Source organism: Quercus suber, unplaced genomic scaffold (assembly GCF_002906115.3).
Source record: "Quercus suber isolate HL8 unplaced genomic scaffold, Cork oak 2.0 scaffold_190, whole genome shotgun sequence".
NCBI classification, from domain to species: Eukaryota; Viridiplantae; Streptophyta; class Magnoliopsida; order Fagales; family Fagaceae; genus Quercus; species Quercus suber.
Genome location: NW_027069648.1, coordinates 803658 through 824745, shown reverse-complemented (window position 1 = coordinate 824745; position 21088 = coordinate 803658). Strand labels below are relative to the sequence as shown.

At 35.3% G+C, this 21088-nt stretch overlaps 1 pseudogene; it reads left to right on the top strand.

Annotated features, from left to right (window-relative positions):
• Positions 1–3464: 3464 nt before the first annotated feature.
• The window catches only part of LOC112007235 (probable LRR receptor-like serine/threonine-protein kinase At1g06840), a 30736-nt pseudogene continuing 13112 nt past the window's right edge, over positions 3465–21088 (top strand).

Below are 21088 nucleotides of genomic sequence, written 5' to 3'. Positions count from 1 at the left end.
ATGATTGGTGTAGACTCAAGAGTCATGATGTTGTTCACACTGATCCTTTCTTCTAGTGGTTGGATATATTGCCTAGGTAAGGTTTTATGCTCCATTTTTGAGAGACCCTTTATTCCATTGCCTTTGGTTGTGACAAAGTTAGTGATATCTGAGGACTCATTGATTGGTGTTACGATAGTTGGATCCATTAGAATTAAAAAGAGCTTAGTATTTGGAAAATGGCTTGAAATTAAAAGATATCGAAGATTTTTGGCGGTGCAATTTGCATGACCTTTGTAGCTATTTATATAGCATTTTAAATTATAACTAGTCGCTAACTCATGTGATGCATGAGATAGTTTAACAAAAGTTATATTTCACTTTACTTATGTTAGGTTCTAAAGACTGAGGAACTAATGTATTTAGAACCTTAATATGTAATGTTGGCAAACTGTGATCAAAACTGTTGTTAGTCTTGTTTAGACTTGCTCAAAGTGTGTGTGTTTATGTAAAGTTGGAATCGAGTGGCTGCAGAAAGTATTAGTGACTTTCGGCCTGGCTCGATTAATTGAATATTGGGCAGAATGTTTTTTTTTGCAGAATTCCAACTCAGCCTTAGCCTATTTAAAACATTTAGGGTTTTGTGTTTTACCCTAGGTATATAAGGCAAACCTTAGCCACGTTTTAGAGGTTACTCATACTGCTATTTATGTGAATCTCTTGTGAGATCTGAAAGGAGCTTTCCTTCACACAAGCTTAGGATTATCAATAAGGAGATTTCTTCAAGAACTTGATGATCATTTAGTTGTTGCCATGAGAACTTAAAGATGCACAAGTGGGTGTGCTTGTATTTGTTGGAGAATCCAAGAAAGAAGGAGTCCGTGGTCTCGAAGATTACACGTGGTCGTGTTAGTAAGTTTTCTACTGGTGAGTTGCAATAGAATGTTAGTGGTCTAAGTTCTATTGTACAAACTTCGATTCTTTCTATAGTGGATTCAAGTTTACCTTGAGGATAGCTAGGTTAAATCCTCCCTAGGTTTTTATCGGTTTGGTTTTCCTGGGTTATCATATCATTGTGTTATTTATTTTTTCGTTGCTATGCATGATATGATTGTTTGATTGTGATAACCTAGATCTGGAATTTGGACTAAGTAATAACTTGGCTTGATAACTAGGCTAATCCAATTGTGTTTTAAGGGGTCTAAAAACAAACAACTTAAATGTAGAATCACTTGAAAATGAAAAATAATTATAATTTCAATACAAAATGAAGGTTGAAAATAGACAAAAAAGATTGATCAAATATGTAACATTCATCTCAAAATGTCATTGGAGAATAAACTCTAACCATCAAAATAAAGAAAAAATTTATTGCCCAACAACTCATCTAAGTGGAATTTGGTTATTAAGATTTGAACGGTTTTTAGACCCCTTAAACACACAGATTGCGTAGCCTAGATTAATTAGCTAAGTTGTTACTTAGTCAAATTAAGCAATACTAGGTTAAAACAATCAAACAATCATATCAAGAATAATAATGCAGCGGAAAATAAATAACACAAGATATGATCACCCAGGAAACCGCACGGTAAAAACCTGGGGAGGATTTGACCCACCGATCCTCAAGGCTAACCTGAATTCACTATGAAAGAATTGAAGTTCGTACAAAAGGACTACAAGCTCCCCGCTCGACTTCCTAATGCTACCCACCAGTAGAACTTCCTGACACGACCACGCGCAGGCTCCGAATCCACGGACTACTTCTTTCTTGAATTCTTCAATCAGCTACAAGCTCCCCGCTTGCTTTTCTTTTAAGTTCCAATGGTTGCAACAATAATGATCTTCAAGATGTTGAAATAATCTCCACCATGAAAACCCTACCTAGGGTAAAAACATAAAACCCTAAACGTTTAATGAAGTAGGGCTGAGTTGGAAATTCTGCAGAAAATTCAACCTGTGCGATTTTCGATCGATCGAGTCTATTATTCGATCGATCGAGCCAGGCCGAGAGTCCCAAGTACTTCTGCAGCCACTCGATTCCAACTGTACAATATTAAACCAACTTTGAGCAAGACTAAATAAGACTTAATACAATGTTTTGATCATGGTTTGCCAACATTACAAATTAGAGTTCTAAATACATAAAATCCTAAGACCTTAGAACCTAACATATTTAATACAATTACATTTCTCATATGTAACTTCATTCTTTTCACTGTTTTTTGCTGCACAAATATTCTTCAAAGCTCGATTGAGAGTGTAGACAACACAGGGTGTTCAAAAATTTTTAGGATACTCACCTTCAATAAGAGCTCCAGTAGACTTCATCACACTAGCATTATTAGTGATGACTTGGACAACTTTTTCATGTCCAATCTCTTTTATAGCATCCTTCAACACCCCATCAATATAATGTTTTTCTTTGAACTCACTTGACCTATCAATTGCCTTTATAAACACTGGACCCCCATCTGATACAACCATAATATTAATAAGTGGCCTCCTTTATGGATCTGACCATCCATCAGAAACTATACTTACACCATTTCCAAGCCAAAAGTCCTTAATTGGTTTTAAAAGTCTTTCAACATGAGCTCTTTCTTTTTGCAAAAGTGTTGTTCTCAAGGCATTGTATCTAGGAGGAAGATAACCTGGAATGCTATGGGTAGCAACATATGCATAGGAACTACGATAATATGGGTTCCTTGCAAAGTTAAATGGAAGCCCACTAGTGTAAAACATCCTAGCAATTCTGCTATCCAAATCATCTATAGCATTATTCTGGAATGCTTTCTCCAAAGGAGAATTCATAGTCACCTTGCTCCTCTTACCATAAACCGGATTTGTACCATCACTCCATTCCTATCTCCGAAATGGGGAAATAGGTATAGGCCCACGGCCTGGGGGAGGTGGGGTCAGGGAATTTGATGTCTCCGTTCTGTCTCTAACTTATCATTCTCAACTTGATCATGCATTCGCAGCATTTTCAACCTATCGCTCGGTGTCACCTTAAGGCATGATTTAATACCTTTGCCAGAAATTTTTAATAAATGAGCCTTAACCCTAGAATAGGATTCCATATAAACTATACCACAATAGTTGCACTTAAAGTATGTGTTTCCACCTGATTTAATAGAAGCACCAGGTTGTTTTTCTACTTTAGTCACATACTGTCAAAGAGGAGATTCAACATTTGGCACTTCTTGATTAGATGAAGGTGAAGTTTCTGTGCTAGTAACTTCGTCCATTACAAATTCAATAGATTCAATTTAACCTACAAAAAATAACTATTAACTAAATAAATTAATAATAAATCAAACCCAAGTTCATAGATTCACAAATTACAATGAGTAATAAGTAATAACTATTAACTAAATAAAACTAAGATTGAAAAGAAACTAAGATTCATAAATCACAGATTCATAGGTTCACAAATCACAAATCAAACTAAGATTGAAAGCTTTATATCAATACTTGAGTTAAGAATGCGTGAGAGAAAGCTGAAGTTTGAATGAAGTGACTGAGTGGCTGTGTCTTACAGGGGAGACAGAGAGCAAAGATAGAGAGGTAAAGAGTGATTCAGTGAAGCCGAGCACACCACAGAGAGCAGTTGAAAAAGTATGGTATTGTTTCCTCGTGGACCAAAGCTTTAAGTTTAACTATGACTAATCAATGTGGCTTCCTTTCAAGAGAGGATATACTGAGGGTAGTGGGTTTCACAAGGAGTGGCAAGATTGTGTTGGAAATGGGTGGAGGACACCTCGTGTCGTAGGATCTTTAGAGCACAGAGAAGAAAGATGAGTGACGAAGTGAGAGAGAGTGTTTGGATGAAGTGAGAATGCGTGAGAGAGTTTTAGGGTTTGTTATTATGTTCAAACAGTGTGTTTTGCACCTTTTTTTTATTTTATTTTTTGAATTTCAGCCTGAATTGGTCGTTTCGGCTTGAACAGGCCATTCTGCTAATTTCGCCTGATATGGCTCAAGTCGATGTGAATCAACCCAATTCAGCGCGAATCGGCTCAAGTCCAAGCCGTGTCGGCGCGAGTCAGGAAAAAAAAAAACACATGGCAAGATGCGGCACTGACGCGTGGTCAGCGGCGTCCCTCGTGTGTTGTCGCGTCGTACCGCGTCGGACGCGGGTGCGGCTCCTCTAGCACCGCGTTCGTGCATCCCAGCTCGGGAGGTCATCAAATTGATTTGGTGAGGATAAGGATGAAGTTTCAACAGAGACTTTGTCGAGGCAGTATTGCAGGCCTCTTCCTCTCCCTCTTTCCCCCTCTTGATCTCTCACTCTCTCTCTCTTTTCCTCTCTTTCTCATTCTTGGTTTCCCAGAATTTTCCTACAATCTGCTTTTTTTTAATTAACATTTTTGTAAAATTAAGAAATAAAAAAATTAAAAATTAAATAAAAAAATATATAAGTTAACGGCAGAACTAACGGTACATTAATGGTAGGGCTGTCCAGTCAATCGTCGACACGACCCACCTGCCGTCGCAGATTGAACCCCAACCCATTGCCGACCGAACTGACTTCTTCGATGATTGGCGATGGATTACTTCCTCCAGAACCTGACTTTGATGGGTCGGACGTCGGTTCTTCTTCTTCAAAATCTGAGCAACCCGATTCGACCAACCCATAAATATTCCAGCATTATTTGATAATTTCGACTAGTTTTGAGATGTTTTTTTGGCTAGATCTTGACTAGATTCAGCGAGATTTCACTAGATCTAGTTGAGTTCTTGGCTAGATCTGGCGAGATTTTGCCAGATCTAGTCAAGATCTTGGCTATTTCTGGCGAAAACTTAAAGGATTTGGCCGATTTTCATCGTTTTCTAGCCAGATTTTCCTTATTTTCCATATCTCGACTCCGATTGAACCCAACCATCGCTCGTTGATGTTCCAACCCATTCGAACCGACTTCTCTGACGGTTGGCGGCGGGTTGAAAGTTTGCCCACCCAATCTAGTCGAGTCGGTTCCGGGTTGGGCATTAACCCGACCCAGACCGACCCGTGAACAGGCCTAATTAATGGAAGACTTAATTGGAGATGAATGAAACTTAGTATCTGTTTGGATTCACGTTTGCATTTTGCTTCCGCGCATTTTTTTTTTTTTTTTTCAATTCGCAACTTTTGACTATTCTCCTGTGAATAGTGCACCCGTGCATTGTTCACAGGTCCCACAAATTTCACTTTTCAGCCACTTTTTTATTAAAAATGGGTCCCACGGTACTATTCACACAAAATTATTTTATTACTGTGTTTTCAATTTTCAGCAAAAATAAGTTATATTCAAACGGGCCCTTAGAGGACTGAAATGACAAAACTCGAATTTATAAGACTGAAATGAAAAATGATGAAACTTAGAGGGTGAGTTTTGTATTTTTGCCAAAAATTTATCTTCATGATCTTTTCATTTGTTAAGGAAATTAATAAATATTGATATATTATATTAGCTTTAGACGCTAGTCACACATGCACATATAAGGCTATCAAGCTTTGATGAAACTTGGCTATTAATTGCATGTAGCATGTAGGCTTTTCTTATGAAGACTTAGCAATGGGGTTTAATAATATGGTTTTGGGCTGCTTCTCCGCAGGCTACCACTACGTATGAATTTGTCAGGAAATTTATCACCACAGCTAGGTCGTTTATCAAATTTGAAAATATTGTAAGGCAAAGGATATCTGAAGGATGACTTTTTGTGATACAAATATCGTTATCTGAATCACAGTTTTCAAAGACCTCTTTCACTCAATACTCTAGAATCCCATGGTAGCATTGGATTTACTTATGTTACTGATATATTTTTCTCTTTAATTCAATGTTGTTGTAAATTATTCTGTATAAATCTAAATTTGAGATTCCATTTATCTCAACCTTTAAATTTTAAATTTATTAGTTAATTTCTATAAATAAATTAAATTGTTAATAAAAAAGTTGGATTTTTATTTGGTAAATTGTTCCCCATTTCAGGTCGATTGCAAACAATTTTTTGAACGGCTCTGTTCCATCCTTCATTTGGCAAAATAGGACTTTGAATGGAATGCGGAAACTTACAATGTAAGACTTGAGCGACAATGTTGCTATCCCTTGGTTAAAGTGACATCATCCTTTGGCATGGGTGTGTGCGTGTCCGTTCATGCTCTCAAGCATCTTTTTCTTTTAATGGTGAAAGATCAATTGGTGCCTTGTTCTGAGTACAGAATTTTGTAAAATTAAAAGTTATAATCTTCTAGGTTAACTTTATAAATTTACTCTCGTCCTAGACTTTCTAAGCTATTGCTTTTGGCTCTCTGGTATTGCAGGGAGTTGCAGTATAATAAACTTTCAAATATAACATTTACAAGCAACTCTTATATACCTCCAAATGTCACTCTAGGGTTTGCTTCTATGCCTCCTTCCAAATTTTCACTTTCTAATTAGTTTCATACAGAACATCATTTGTAATGAAATGCATCTTCAAAATGTGAATACTTCATTTAGAGATTTTGGATGTGATCTTTTTAATATTAGTTTTGCAAGGTGTAACAGACATAGCACATTGATGTGATGAAGTCTCATTCTTAACTGTCAGCCTTAAAGGGAATCCCTTATGCCGGGACTCCAACCTAGCCCAGTTTTGTGAATCTGAAACAGATGATAAAAATTACAATTAGAATTCAACGAACACCACTTCTGTTTGTCCAGCTCAAGCATGCCCACCCCCTTACGAATATTCCCCTACATCTCCAGTAGCTTGTTTCTGTGCTCTTCCTTTGTTTGTTGGATATCGGTTGAAAAGTCCTGGATTCTCAGATTTTCGTCCCTATAGATATGAATTTGAGGTGTTCCTGACATCTCGTCTTGAGTTGTCTCTTTGTCAGCTATACATTGATTCATTTACATGGGAAGAAGGACCTCAACCGGGAATGCATTTGAAGTTTTTTCCTGTATATGATGTTGAAAACAACTGATGTCGCGGAAGCCTGAAAAGAGACACACACGATGCTCTCTCAATGGAACAGAAACTAAACTGTTAATTTCTGGTAGTAAACCTCGAAGCCACGAGGGGTTTCCCTGAATCCACAAGGAGACAAAACTGGAATCCACCAGAAGAAAATTTGACAAAGTCTGTGTTTATTGATAATAGTCTATGAAAAACGTTTACAGACTTAAGGGCCTATTTAAGGGCTCCTTTAAACTTGACAAACAAGAAAATATAATCTAAAATAACTCCTAATTGATACCTAACCATAACAGGAATCAAATTTGACCTAAAAAATATTAAATTCACCTAAAAACAAGGAAATAAATCACCTAAACCTGAAATAACGTTTTTTTACATAAAAATGCCAAAAATAATAAATTACAATAATTAAATAGTAAATTGTGTCCTACATCGGACCCCTCCACTTGAAACAAACTCGTCCTCGAGTTCATCTTTGAAATCTGAAATCTCCCATGCCAAGAGAACAAATACTTTGAATACTTCATCTTCTTTATCTTCTTGCCAAACTTAAAAGTCATTAATTGGGTAACTTGAACTTCTTCTCCCTTGATCTTCATGTAATTGATAATATTCACCAAATAAGAGTCAATGATAAAGTCAAATCTTTCTACCCCAATAAAGTCAATAAACTTTGTTTCGATGTCTCCCAATAAAATAATAGCACTTTGAATGTTGCAATCATCTAACTTGATTTCATCGAGATCGTTGACAACTTCCTCTATAATTTCTTCTTTAATGGTCTCTACTATCTCAACTTCAAGATCTTTCTCTATAATGGGGTCTTCATTAATCTCCTCTACAATCTTGATATCAGATTCTTCTTTGACTTCTCCATATTCTTCAAGAAAAATATTTGCTTCAACATGTAAGTCTTCCTTTAGCGGTGGAATATTTGGCTCTTCAAAATAATTCAAGTATGAATTTCTTAGCCAATAATAATCTTGTATTGTATACGACAAGATTTCTTCACAATCCAAAGGATAAAATTTGATAGCAAGCATCTTTTTCATCCTTGGCCATGATCGAATTTTGTCTTTACCTTGTCAGATTCTATCAGATTGTACTCGATCCCACCAACATGAGGCATACTTACTAAGTTTATACAAAACAAGTCCAACTTTTCTCTCATAACAAATATTTTTGTAGTCAAATAAATCCTCTAGATCAAGTAACCAATCAAGGAAATCTTCTTTTAAAAAATAACCATTAAAACTTGCAATTCTCTTATAAGGTCTATATGAAATTTGCTTACCAATAGGTTGCCCGTGAGTTATGTCTCCATTGCAGTTATCCCTATTGTTTCCATTCTTCAACGGCACCATCCTAGCATAGATATTTGTGAGTGCTTGTTGTACGTCACGTAATACTTGCTAAGTTGTTCGTCGTTGTTGTGGTGGTGGTTACCGTCTCACCGGTTAGCAATCAGACCAGGGTAAGTCAAGGCTCTGATACCAACTGATGTCGCGGAAGCCTGAAGAGAGACACACACGATGCTCTCTCGATGGAACAGAAACTAAACTGTTAGTTTCTGGTAGTAAACCTCGAAACCACGAGAGGTTTCCCTGAATCCATAAGGAGATAAAACTGGAATCCACCAGAAGAAAATTTGACAAAGTCTGTGTTTATTAATAATAGTCTATGAAAAACGTTTACAGACTTAAGGGCCTATTTAAGGGCTCCTTAAAACTTGACAAATAAGAAAATATAATCTAAAATAACTCCTAATTGATACCTAACCATAACAGGAATCAAATTTGACCTAAAAAATATTAAATTCACCTAAAAACAAGGAAATAAATCACCTAAACCTAAAATAATGTTTTTCTACATAAAAATGCCAAAAATAATAAATTACAATAATTAAATAGTAAATTGTGTCCTACATCAACGACACACGTGTCTTCAATATAGGAGTGAACTTCAGCGAATGTTTGATATATTCACATCATGGAAAATTCATAATCCTGACATGTTTGGACCTTATGAACTTATCAGCTTCTCTCTACTGGGCTTCCATAAAGATGGTTTGTCTCAAAATCCTTATCTGATATATTTTTGCAATAGAGCTTTCTTGATGTGGGAACTAATGCTTATTTAGCAGTTTTACAATGAAGTCGTCTATACTTAAAAGACAATATTAGGCTCGGAGCATTATTCTCTGTTATTATTTTGTGTTCATATTCTGAGTTACTGTCTGTGGATGGCACATTTAAGTGGAGAGCACCTTTTCTTTTCCTGCCAACAATGTTGGAGAAAGGCAAGCGAATGTTTGATATATTCACATCATGGAAAATTCATAATCCTGACATGTTTGGACCTTATGAACTTATCAGCTTCTCTCTACTGGGCTTCCATAAAGATGGTTTGTCTCAAAATCCTTATCTGATATATTTTTGCAATAGAGCTTTCTTGATGTGGGAACTAATGCTTATTTAGCAGTTTTACAATGAAGTCGTCTATACTTAAAAGACAATATTAGGCTCGGAGCATTATTCTCTGTTATTATTTTGTGTTCATATTCTGAGTTACTGTCTGTGGATGGCACATTTAAGTGGAGAGCACCTTTTCTTTTCCTGCCAACAATGTTGGAGAAAGGCTTGATCTACGCATTTTAATGCTTTTGCCATGGCAATGCTATGTTCAGCAGTATGAACAGATACAGTTGTACCGCTGTGATCCAGCACATAAGTGAATAACTGCAATGCTAAGTTCAAGATGATTTTAATGTTCTGGAAAATTAAGTAATGTTTCATATTGATCAAGAAGGCAGCTTCAAATTCACTCCCTCTCACTTATGACTTGACCCCAAGGATAGATGAACTATGTCTCAGTCATATCTTCCATTCATCAAAAGGACAGCTTTATGAAACACTTGAAACCTGATGTCACCCTCCCTACTTTGTTTTGGAGAATGTCATGTAAAAACAATGCGAGGAATATCACAAATTTATTTACAGCATATAAAGTGGGAAATAATTTAATGTTTCCTTCTAATGGAGCAGATGCCATCCTTGTATGATTCCTCAATCAATTCATTAAACTGTAGACAAATATTGGCCTCTAGTAATTTTGTGAGCATAGTGTTTATGTCAGCTCCTTTTCCAACATGTTAGGATGTGAGTAAGAAAGTTTCAATCCCAGATGTTCTTCCCTTAGTCTAATTTAAGAAGATAAAGGGGGGAAAGTCCTAAAAGTACAAACTTATAATAATAAACCCCCCAAAAAATAATCACAAAGCTAATTACAAACTTATAATTTAATTTTCGCGATGTATTTGAAGACTTAAAATTTCATCTCCCTATCTCTGCAAACTTTGTCCTCAAATATACTGAGGTGCAACCAAAGCCAAATATGATAGCAGTTTCCCTACTGATGTTGGAGAAAACTCTTTTAACAATGAGGTTTGTTCACACACACTAAGACAAATTCTTAGTGGACAAAATGAGCACATTACCTCAGCAAGTACAACAAAGCTTACACCACAAGCAACCCAGCAAAAGAGAATTAATCCCATTAGTACCTGCAAATACTGCCAAAGAACATAGGAAATTCAAGAAAATTAGAGAAGTACATCAAATTTCAGGAAATTTAGGTCCATTAAGATGAATGTTCTCACAAATCCTTTAAAAAGTAAATAGTTCAATCAGTTTCAAAAATTTTAGCTACCAAGAGAAGAAAATTATATTCATCACCTTCAGCATGGATGCATTTTTAAGCTATTAGGATAGATTATGAAGTACTACAGATAATAAGAAACTAACCATGACTAACTGATAATGAAAAAGACAAAAATTACTGTCTTTGATTTTTCTTTTTATTGGACTCGTTGTCCTTTGCCTCACATAAAACAATGCTCTAAATAAATGAAAAGGCACTATGTATATCTCCAACTCTACTTCCTCACTATAAATAGCAATCTGCAATAAAGTAATAATAACAGTTTCAAGTGTGGGTTGAGGCTGAGGAATAGTAGCTAGGACCTCCCTTGCTGTAACAAAATTTTCTTTTGAGGAAACTACCAATGTAACACCAACGATCAAACTAGGAGAGAATACTAATAGATATTGGTATTGAGAATTTTGAAATTTAAATATCAATCTCTATTAACCAAAATAACATTCATACTCATAGAAGAATCTAGTAACAGAGAGAATTAACAACTTCTATAATGGTCACAGATTTTGAGGGAGGAGGCCTGGCTACCTCAAATTAGTCACAAATTTTTGCTCTCTGTCTGATTTTTGTTGTTTTTGATTATATTATTATGGGAGGGTCCATGTTTTTCTTTGTCAGAGTCCAAAACTTTTGAATTTTCTGTCAAAGAAGGTGGTACTTTTTATTTTTTACGTGTTCTTGAAAAATGTCGAAATTCTTCATGCTTCGTCACTTTGGGGAAGGAGAGTGTCAAGAGGCTGTTGTTTAACGTGGAAGAGTTGGTGTCTAAGCAATCACTTGTGTAGTTTTCTAGAACGTCAAGGGAAGGAAATAATATTTTTATTATTCAGTTGGGGTGGAAATTTTTTGCTCATTCATGGACGACATAGAGGGTCCACAGTGACACCAGAAGGAAAATTGGGGAGAGGATGGGGCGGTTTTGGTCTTCACTTAAGGAAGACATTAGAAGATTCCCTTCTCCGACAGGGACATTCCAGGATTAGAAATGGTGAACCCAGGCATCTTGCTATGGTGGTACAGGAGGGGTGGCAGAAAAACTATGGCATTGTTGGAATCAGAAACGGTGAACACAAGCATCCTGCTATGGTGGTGCCAGAGGGGTGGCAGATAAACTAGTGGAAATCAATGTGATTTTAGCAATGATCTTCTTGGAAAAGAAACTGCTGGGTTTGGGGCAGAAGTTATGTCAGTTATAAATGGAATCGTTACCAACGGTATTAAAGGGAAGTTGACCTTGGATATTTGTTTCCGTGTGGAACAAGATTCAGATTCTCTAGATTTCTTATGGTATTTTACCAATAGATTTCCTAAAATCCTAACCACTCTTTAATGTTTTAATGGTCTAGATTTTGCCATTTCAGCATTCCACTAACAATATTCTTAAAATAATAAAATAATGTTGCAAATAAAATAATTAAGATTATTGTTAGTGGAATACTGACATGACAGAATCTAGACCATTAAATCATTAAGTAGTGGTTATGATTTAAGGAAATCTATTTGGTAAAGTCCCTAGGTAATCTAGAAGATATAAATCCGTGTGGAACGTGGGTCTGAGGGAAGTGGGGTGTTATTTTTTCAGAGGTCAAGGAAGTAGGCTTAAAGCCCAGTGGCCAGCCAGCTCCTACTAAAGATCCAACTCCTGCTAGAGAGAACATGCCCATATTTAAACCTGCTTGGAAACTTTGTGGCAGCTTCATGGGCCATATTAGGTCTATTCAAAAGCCTAAAGCCCAGCAACCAACCTCTTCTTTACAACACAATCACGTGAGAAGTCCTTCAATAATGTTTCCATATGTGCGAGTGTCTCATCTCTTTCCCAAGCTGACCTCAAGATCCAAAAATCCTATGTCCTTTGAAAACATGAGCCAGGATCCTTGGTCCTCCATTTTTTTTCTTGACCTCAGGTAAGTATGTCTTGTACTCATTCAAAAAAAAAAAAAAAAAAAAATTTGCATGCATGAACTACATTCGGACCTAATCCTCCCACCAAGAGGTACGTAGGCAATCTCTCTCGAGATTCGGTCCACATTTTGATCCACAACATGACCATCTACATTTTTATCTACATGCATCATACATTCACCACAGTTAAATATTGATTGCAAAGTTAATTAGGTGTTTCTTTCATACATTGACATTCGCTTTTCAAGCTCTGCCAATGAGGAGCATTCTGTTGACACCCCATTTTACAACCCGCATTTAACCTCACATGGAGGGTAAAATGGTACTTTCACCTTAGAAATATGCATCTTGATTCTAGCCATTAGATCATTAATCTCATTTCACCAAAATGATCTTGATGTTGTAACGATCAAATCGACTGGTCATAAGCCCTAATCGGACTACCAAATTGAGAATTATCATCAAATCAAGTTTTAATGGCTGAGATGCACTATAAAAAATTGAGTTTGACTATATATGATTATAAACAATTGATTTCAATTGGTTATAAGTGTAATCAATTGGATATCAATGATATGTTATAATTTGATTGGTTAGGACTACAATTTATGGTGAGGTTGCATACACCTAATTTATTAGATAGTTAAACATTAATTATTTCATAAGTAATTTGTGCAATTATATTTTAATTAGAGTAAATTTGGAACCAATTAAATCTGAAATGGGAGTGATTGGAGCCATTTAATGTTAATTGGGAGCTAATTTGGGACCTATTAATATTAATTGTGCTGAAACCATTTTTTAACAAATGACCTCTGCTCACCATTTCATCGATATCTCTCAAAATATTTTGAATTTGTGAATGAGGTTAATGTTTTCAGAAATTAGACATCCAGGGCTTCAATTTGAGCACAAAAACAAGACGATTCCGGTCTGAATTGAGTCAGATATGATTTTTCGAAGTTGGCTCTACAACCTGTTACAGCAGTTACGGGAAAACGGAATTTTGGCTTGCTCCTCACTCCCACCAATCTCTCCATTTAATGCATTAGATTTTCTCCAAGGCTAAAATGAGGTCTAGATTGATGATTTTTTGTCAACCCTTACTAAATGGCATTTCATTCATATTTCCTCCACCACTACTATATAAACCCTCTCTCTTCTTCATTCCAAAGCACACAAAAATCCCATCTCTTCTCCTCTCTTAAGTTCTAGGAAGTTGAGTAGTCTTGTCATATTTTGGTCTTCTTGAGACTCAAGGTATTGAGTGAGACTCACTTTTTCTATCCTAACTCTTCTTTTCCTTCACCCTTAGGACCTCCCTCAAGAGTCTCCTCTTCCACCATTTGGATTTTGTATGAAGTTATACTCCCTTTTCCTAATTGTTTTTTGTGTTGCCATAATGAGAGTTTAAGATTAAAGCATGATAATAATCATTTGAATTCCTTTAAATATATTTGAATGTTCTTAGTTGTTCTTATATGTTCTTCACATATTCTTGGTTGTTCATCATATGTTCATGCATAACACTAGTTTTGATTTTAAATTCACATCAAAAACATGAAAAATATTTTTGTTTAATAATTCTTTTAAATTCTTGAATCTAGGATATCACCATTCACACATATTCATTAGAATTTATTTTTCAATCCAAAAGAAATGCTTAATAAATTGAATTAGGGTTTATCACATGCACACACTTTAAATTCAACATGCAAATTGATTGATAACATATTGGATGATGTGATATGAATGTTGGCCACCATAGTCTAGAAGACTGGTTTCACTGGGCAAGGTGGGTGCTTAACACCTTTCCACCTTGTAACATAGTCTCCGAGCTTAGATCAAGAGTTAGTAGATCAAATGCTTATCCATGTAATTTTTGATTTTTAGATTGTAACTAGGAAACAAAGCCATGTACTTTATCTTATATTGTATCTAGAACCAAAGCCATGCAATTTTCTATGATCAATGTAAATTCAATTTCAAATAAATAAAATGAGGAATTTTTCAATTTTGGTTTTCTTATTTATTCCAATAATTAAATAAGTGGCGACTCCATTGTAAAACCCTTAATCTAAAGGGAAAAATATAACTAGTTGAACCTCCATTTTAAGAAGCAATAACACGACTTCACCCATTTGCATGGGTTTGGCCCAACATCCTTAAAAAAAGCGGGCTGCCATTAAAGAGGATACAAGTTGCACAAGTGTTGAGCAAAGTTTGTTCAAGCAAATTGTGATCGAAGACAGAGTTTTGACCTAGTTCATCATTCTTGTAAATAAGTTTCTGTGTTTGTGCACCGTAAGGTTTTGAAACCAAGCATCTTCTTGATCTTCATCGTCTGGATGAACTGAAGAACTTTGCAGCTAATAACCTGCTCTAGTTGGTGATTGAAGTCACGTACTGGGATTTGCAGAATTGGTTAGTCACGTACTGGGAGCAGTGCATCAAAAGGAGAAATTGTCACTACAAAACAAGTCCAATTGGGTATTAGGGTAAGAGTTCAATTGTAGGTTTGTATAAGGTACTAGGATTCCTTTACTTGTAACCATTTGTTGTGATGATAGTGGAATTTCGGGAGTAGTGACCTTAAAATCACCCGGTGGGGTTTTTACCTTGTTGGTTTTCCCCATTCGTAAACAAATTGCTGTGTCAATTTAATTTCTGCTGCATACTTAGTTTAATTGGTGATTTGTTTGTGCTATCACATGTTTGCATGTTAATTTGATTAATTAATTAAACTTGGCTAATTAATCAATTAATTCATCACAAGGGGTCAATTCGTTTTTGGCCTATCAAGTCCTTTACCATTTAATGTTCCATATCATTTTTATGTAGTCTGCTCAAGTTGTAAAGTGTCTCCATTATCTTAATCAGATATAACAAACCTTTCATGATCTTAGATGCTTTGTACACTTGCAAGATGGCAATCAAGGAGTATGCACATTCACATGTCATGTGATATTTCAAGGCAAGATTGATAATATTTGTGTTTTGGTTGGATTTTCCAAGAGCATTAGGAATTGCAGTTTGCAAGGACCAATTCCTTATTTTAGCCAAATACCAAACCTCCTTTATCTGTAAGTTACTTTATTAGTTTTTCCCCTTTTTAGAATCATTTTACCATGATCAAGTATGGCTTTTAAATCAGAAATAAATAAATGCACCAGGCTTAGTACAATTTTCTCTTTTCATGTTTTACTTTATATAAATTTCAGAGACCTCAGTTCAAATCAGCTAAATGGAACCTTACCTCCAGATAGGTTTTCTAAAAATATCACGACTATGTAAGATTCTCCATCTTCTGAACGAGATGTCATTATTTTTTCTTTTTTCTTTTATTTTATTGCTATTTATTTTTTTGCATTTGAATTTAGTATCCAGATATTGCAAAATATTTACAGACATGTCTGTCAATTTTTTAAGATAATTTATACCCGCAATTCCCTTGACTTATGATATCAATTATTTGAGCAATATGCCCAGCTTGTTATCCCACAACCGTCTTACTGGGGCAATTCCCTCCCACTTTTCAGTTTTGGATCTTCATGATCTTCAAAGACTGTGAGGAGTGTCCCTTTGTTTTCCCTCCTTTTGTGTTTACTTTTATAATTCAATGTTATTGTAAATTATTCCATATAAATCTAAATTTGAGATAACGTTTATCTCAACCATAAAATTTTAAATTTACTAGTTAATATCAGTAAATAAATTAAACTGTTAATAAAATAATTGGATTTTTATTTGGTAAACTATTCCCCATGGCAGGGTCGATTGCAAACAATTTATTGAGTGGTTTTGTTCCATCCTTCATTTGGGAAAATAGGGCTTTGAGAGGAATGGAGAAACTTACAGTGTAAGACCTGAACGACAATGTTGCTATCTCTTGGTTAAAAGTGTCATCATCTTTTGGTATGGGTGTGTGTGAGTCCATTCATGCTCTTAAGCATCTTTTTCTTGTAATGGTGAAAATTTGAGATTTTGCCTTGTTCTGATTACGGAATGGCCTTTTGTAAAATTCAAATGTGTAACCTCCCAGGTTGACTTTAATAAATTTACTCTCATACTAGATTTTCTAAGCTATTGCTTTTGTCTCTTTGTTATTTCAGGGAGTTGCAGAATAATAAGCTTTCAAATATTACATTTACGGGCACTGCTTATCTACCTCCAAATGTCACTGTCTGGTTTGCTTCTATACTTCCTTCCCAATTTTTGCTTCCTAATTAGTTTCAAATAGAACGTGATTGCATCTTAAAAATGTGAATACGTGTTTAAATATTTTGGATGTGATCTTTTTAATTTTAGTTTTGCAAGGATTAACAAACATAGCACATTGATGTGATCAAGTCTCATTTTTAACTTTCAGGCTTCAAGGGAATCCCTTATGCTCGGACTCCAAGCTAGCCCAGTTTTGTGTATCTCAACCCAAGGATAAAAATAACAGTCAGAGTTCAACAAATAACGCTTCAGTTTGTCCGGCTCAAGCATGCCTACCCCCTTATGAATATTCACCTACATCTCCGGTAGATTGTTTCTGTGCTTCTCCTTTGTTTGTTGAATATCGGTTGAAAAGCCCTGGATTCTCAAATTTTCGTTGGTACAGACATACGTTTGAGAAAGTCCTAACATCTACTCTTAACTTATTTCATTATCAGCTGTACATTGATTCATTTGTATGGGAAGAAGGACCTGGACTGGGAATGCAATTGAAGTTTTTTCCAGTATATGATGCTGAAAACAGCACACGTCTTTAATAGGAGTGAGATTCAGAGAATCTTCGATGTGTTCACATCATGGAAAATTAATAATTTTGACATTTTTGGACCTTATGAAATTATCAGCTTCTCTCTATTGGACTTCTATAAAGATGGTTTGTCTCAAAAGTCAAAACCCTTATCTGATATATTTTTGCAACAGAGCTTTTTTGAAGTTCGAACTAATGCTTATTTTTCTGTTCAATGATGTAGAAATTTCTTCTATAATTTATTTGACCTATACCGTGAAGTCCTCTATACTTCAAAGACAATATTAGGCTCATGGCATTTTTCTCTGTTATTATTTTTTGTTTATATTCTGAGTTACGTGGTATGTCTGTGGGTGGCACATTAAGTGGAGATCACCTTTTCTTTTTCTGCCAACAACATTGAGAAAGGCTTGATCTACACAGTTTAATGATTTGATTTAACCATGGTGATGCTATGTTCTGTATAGACAGACAATTGCACCGCTGTGATCCAGCACACAAGTGAATAACTGCTATGCTAAGTTCAAGTTGTTTTTTTAATTTTTTGGGCAATTAAGCTGTGTTCTACATTGATCAAGATGGCAGCTTCAACACCCTCTCACTTATGACTTGAACCCAATAATATATTATTGATGTAGCCCTTTAGGGTTTCCTCCGTGGATGTAGGCCGTTAGGCTGAACCACGTAACTCTCGTGTGTTATTATGTTCTATACTTTATACTTTCGCTTCCGCATCCATACTAGCATATTCAACATGGTGTATCAATGCTAATATTTAACATCTCTATTGGACTTCTATAAAGATGGTTTGTCTCAAAAGTCAAAACCCTTATCTGATATATTTTTGCAACAGAGCTTTTTTGAAGTTCGAACTAATGCTTATTTTTCTGTTCAATGATGTAGAAATTTCTTCTATAATTTATTTGACCTATACCGTGAAGTCCTCTATACTTCAAAGACAATATTAGGCTCATGGAATTTTTCTCTGTTATTATTTTTTGTTTATATTCTGAGTTACGTGGTATGTCTGTGGGTGGCACATTAAGTGGAGATCACCTTTTCTTTTTCTGCCAACAACATTGAGAAAGGCTTGATCTACACAGTTTAATGATTTGATTTAACCATGGTGATGCTATGTTCTGTATAGACAGACAATTGCACCGCTGTGATCCAGCACACAAGTGAATAACTGCTATGCTAAGTTCAAGTTGTTTTTTTAATTTTTTGGGCAATTAAGCTGTGTTCTACATTGATCAAGATGGCAGCTTCAACACCCTCTCACTTATGACTTGAACCCAAGGATAGATGAACTATGACTCAATCACATCTTCCCTTCTTTCATGTATTCATATGTGAGTTGACTATTGTTGCAAAGTTTTGATTTAGTTTGTGCTCATAGTTCTCTCCAATGTCACAGATGGTGACAACTCTCCAAGTTATGGTTTTAGCAAAGGTGCATTGGCTGGCCTAGTACTGGGGACCATTGCAGATGCAGTTACATTGGCTGCAGTTGTTATCCTACAGATAATGAGAATGCATGTGGGGAATTACCATTCACTTTCAGGAAGACATCATTGTAAGTATCTTATGTTTATGAAGTTAGGGTTTTCAGGTATTTATGTCATGATTTTTTCTTTTCCTATAATTGTTTGTGTTCTACATCCTGATTAGGTTTGTCAATTGGGCACAGATACTAGTCCAATTATAAAGGCCTTAGCCTAGCTTGGTCAATATCTTAGCCCTATCTCAGCTAATGCTGTTGGGCAAACTTCAGCCAAGTTTGGACTGGCCTTTGATTGGTAGCATCAAAAAAATACCATTACCATAAGACTTGGTATTTTGATGAACAACCATTCAACAACTATTTTATTTAATGTTGTTTACTTGTAAGATGCAATTTTTATGCATAAGTATAAATAAAACGTTCAGATAATCAGTGCATAAGTTTATCAGGTATTTTAAAACAAATGGCACTGCATCTTTTTGTGCAGCATCTATCACTATGTTTTCATTTTAACATTGGACCTATATGTAAAATGCAGCGTCTACGTGCTCCATAAAAATTGTTGGGCTGAAGGATTTCACTTATAGAGAAACGACTGTAGCTACAAACAACTTTGAAAAGTCCACACAGGTTGGAGAAGGAGGGTATGGTAAGGTTTATAAAGGCATTCTAGCTGATGGTACAGTTGTGGCCAAAAACCGTGCACAAGAGGGATCCTTACAGGGTGTAAAGGAGTTCTTGACAGAGATAGAATTTTTGTCAAGGTTACATCGTCAAAACCTTGTGTCTTTGATTGGATATTGTGATGAAGAAGGTGAACATGTACTTTTTCTCATCTATGTATGGGTTAGGTTTAAGTTGTATTTAGTGAAACTTTAAATAATATTACATCACCTAAGAACTTATTCTTAAAATCCCATAGTTGGATTACATGTTCTCTATGTTCTTAACACGTATGCCAATTTTTTTGTGAATCTGATGTTGTTTATTATTTGATCCATAAAATAATCTTTGATATATAATTTTAAAATACAAAAAAAACTTGAGATTTGAAAATTTTGTGGATGAGAATCATCTTGAAATTTTACAATAATGAAAGGTATAAGAAGAAAATCTAATTCAACAGTAAACTTATCAAAATTTGCCATAAAAAAATATTCACTGGTGTAACATTGCATAAAGTTACACAAGATGTAAATTAAACCCAAACATATGTATATAATCAATAAAAGATTGGATTATCCATCAATCTCATTATTGGGTACACAAGGGGATGATTCCCATCAACTTAGGAATTTGATGCAATTAAACCAAATGAATATGAAAGCTGTAAGAGTAAGAAAAAAAATTAAAAGAAAAAGAAATATGCAAAATTGGGCCAAAATGGGCAAATGTCCTTTTCGCGCAAACAAAGCAGCGTTCTACCCTCTTTCCCAAACTAATTAAGGAAATGTCCATCTTTTGTAACTCGACAATGGCGAAATCGAGTTTTGTGAAGAACTTGATCATACAATGATCGAGTTAGCTTCAACTTTGTGCCACGCTGGACAAGCAGCGTGGCAATTTCTTTTTTCAATCCCTAAATAACTCGATTATTCTAAGATCGAGTTATGTAATCGATTATTCAGATATCGAGTTATGCTCTTGTTAAACCTATTTTCAGACTATCTTGGTGTCAGGCGTATGGGTTCATGTCTTTTAATATAACTTGATTACTTTAATATCAAGTTATAAAGCATACTCGAACTCCATAAAATCGAGTTATTCTCATATAATAGTTGCACATCTCCACCCATTCAGAGTGTCTTACTTTCCGTTTGAACTGAATTCCACTCTGCTCCATAGATCCACAGTTGTTTTCAGACTCAACTGAAATTTGTATCACCTCAGGTAAAAAACTCACACCAGAATTTTAGGGTAATGGTATTTTCATTTGATATTGTACTGAATTTTTATTTTTTTGGTTGAATGAGTGTGAAGTAAGTACATTGGTGTGATTTTGGTTGTTTGTTGTAGTAAACGTTGGTCACAAGAGAATGAAATCTTTACTATAGCAATATTTTGTATTGCACATAATCATCATTGGTCATAATCATATAGGGGCATGTACATAATCATCATTGGTCAGACAGTAACAACAACATTTTGTATTGCACACAAAGTGTAGACATTAACAACAACGTCTAATGTTTATGGTCAAATGTTAGTGTTAGTATTTCATTTTTAGCATGTAATAGTACACAAATTTATGAATGTCTTTGTCGTGTACCATCTTATGTAGCATTACA